This window comes from Bos taurus, chromosome 20, assembly GCF_002263795.3.
Source record: "Bos taurus isolate L1 Dominette 01449 registration number 42190680 breed Hereford chromosome 20, ARS-UCD2.0, whole genome shotgun sequence".
NCBI classification, from domain to species: Eukaryota; Metazoa; Chordata; class Mammalia; order Artiodactyla; family Bovidae; genus Bos; species Bos taurus.
The window spans coordinates 31,633,410-31,636,070 of NC_037347.1; the positions used below are offsets into that span (position 1 = coordinate 31,633,410).

At 49.7% G+C, this 2,661-nt stretch overlaps 1 pseudogene; it reads right to left on the reverse strand.

The window, feature by feature from the left end:
* Positions 1–1,388: 1,388 nt before the first annotated feature.
* Positions 1,389–2,310, reverse strand: LOC112442971 (alpha/beta hydrolase domain-containing protein 17C-like; annotated as a pseudogene).
* Between the last annotated feature and the right edge of the window lie 351 nt (positions 2,311–2,661).

Here is a 2,661-nt window from a genome sequence, read left to right on the forward strand (position 1 = left end):
ATACAAACTGGCAATCAATCTTAATCCGACTGGACAGCAATCTAAGGCTTACAGTACATTTAAGGCTTTCAAATTGGGGGAAGAAAATTATTTTAATAAAACCAAAGACCCCCTCAAATCCAAACCCCAACCAATACAAGTAGTGTAGCAGTTTTAGTATTTTTACACTTCTGATGCTTATTGGCACAACTCCTGTGTCAAACCCAAGTAACTCCTGAACTATAAATTTAGTGAAATTTTAATTACATAATTTTTTCAAAGCATAAACTTGTAATTTTTGTCTCAGAAATGTTCTAACATTTTTAATAGCAAAATATAGGAGTAAAACATATTAAGAAAATGTATTCAGTCATTTACATTACAAATAAATTTGCAGTTTTGTTGTTGACGCCTGACAAAAGAAAATTACCCATTAACAATCTGTGCACAATGCAATTGCAAATATGTACAGCACTTTAAAGAAACCTACAAGGAGGACTTTACCGAAGGACAGTGGGCTAGATTCTTTGTTAGACTAATCAGGTGATCAAAATATTAAAACTCTGTGGACTAGTAATAAATTCATGCTTTAAAAATCCTGTTTACTTTTATATAAGAAGACTCCAGTTATATTGTTCTACTTGATGAAGCTGTTCACAATTGTTCCAATAAATCATCCTTTAATTTGATTTGTGTGGGGTAAAGATCAGCATGTTAACAAAAATTAACAAAGGAATTTTCATCACAGTGGTTTCCAGTTACACTACCACAGCTTCACAATGGATTAGAGCCATGAATCAGGTGGCTGAAAGGGTCAAATACTGAGAACACTGGTGGAGAGAGGTTACTACTACTAAACTAAGGATTTGCTCAGTCGTGTCCAACTCTTTGGGACCCCATGGACTGTAGCCCACCAGGCTCCTCCGTCCATGGGATTCTCCAGGCAAGAGTACTGGAGTCGGTTGCTATTTCCTTCTCCAGGGGATCTTCCCGACCCAGGGATAGAACCTAGGTCTCTCGCATTGCAAGAAGACGCTTTAACCTCTGAGCCACCAGGGAAATGAGACCCCAAAACCTATTTGGAGAGAGGTTAAGTCCTACATAAATGATTCCCACCTCACGGGCAAGGTGGAGAAAGGGGTGTGAGCATCCTTCTTAAAGCACAAGAAAACCATCCCCCCACTCAGCTCTCCTTTCCATTCCACAAGGCAACAAAGCTGGAAATCACAACTGTTCGGTTTAACATGATGTGTGGGTTAGAAGAACCTCTATATACCAAAGACCAAGATGTCCTCAGCTCTTTGATTAGGACGCCCCCAAACGCTGGGCATTTCCTCGTGGTTATCAGGCCCATGACAGCCATCCAGTTGAAGCACGTTCACAGTTGATGAAGTAAAATCAAGTCATATTCAGGAATTAGGAAGTTCGTGAGATATGAACTGTCGTAGTCTTTCTAGGTATTGTATATATAAAACTGTATGTCATTATCCCGGTCCCTTTGACCCAGAGGGGCTCCACGGCCCCGGGAAAGCACTCGTAGGTACATAGCCATGACTTCGTCCTGTGTACAGCGCAAGTATGGGAGAGGTGACTTTAAATACTTGTCAATGTTAGGGAAAGCATCAACGCAGTATGTTTTACTGGTATCGGGAAAAGCCACACGCAATCCACACATCAGCGGCGAATGGAAAATTACAACTGCACACTCATACCTGGAGGTCAGTTCTACCACTGGGTGGGAACTTCCAAAAGCTATGACCATACGAGATGATGTTCTCAGGACTTAACGCCATATTGGGTGCAGCGCCCGCCAGGTGGCGTCGGTATCAGTGTAGAGGGCTTGCCCAGGCTGATGCCGTAGCCCTAGTCGTGGTAAGGAAATGTTGCAGTTGATACGCGAGCGGAGGCCGATGTATCAATAGAAGCTACGCATCTGGCCCAGGCCCGCGGCATTGCGGTGGGAGAGAACAGCGTGCAGCGGCTGAAGGCGCCCAGCACAGGAACATGCAGCCTAGCCGCTTGTCCCTAGGGGTGCGCTAGAAAACCTGAACGGCATTCAGCTCGCACCGGGAGCACCTCCAAGTGTGCGCTCTCGCTCTGGCGCAGGTTGCACGCTCCAGGCCCCGCGCCCTCCTCTGGCGGCTGCTGTGCGGCTGGGCCAGGGCGGTGGCGGCGACCGAGGCCAGGGAAGGTTGCCAGCATCGTGGTAGATGGGCTCAGGAGGTGGCAAGGCCAGTTTGACGGCTATGTGGCTCCAGCAGGCCCAGCAGCAGAAGAGCCAGCTCCGCTTTCCAGCAAGAAGCCCTGCATCCTGGAGTCTGGTTCGGGCATCCAGGCGGCCTCGAACCCGCGGCCGCCAGCACGGCAGGCAGGCAGACTGGGTCCGCAGCGAGGGCGAGCAGGGCGGCTGCGGCCAGCTCGCCTGGCGGCTGGACATGGAGGAGCTGGGAGGCGCGGCTGGCCTGGGCCGGCTTGGCGCTTCCAGCCCGGCGGGTCAGCGGTCGTCCTGGGGGCGGGCAAGGCGCGGACAGCCGGGGTCCCTGAGCCGCGGACATAGCCCGCGGCAGCCCAGCCGGCTCGATCGCGGGATCCCTGCCTCCCTTCATGAGGACTAACCCTCAGACACTTCTGCTGGGTTCTCAGTCGCTGGAGAACGCCTTATAGCTGGGAGGAACAAGGGTC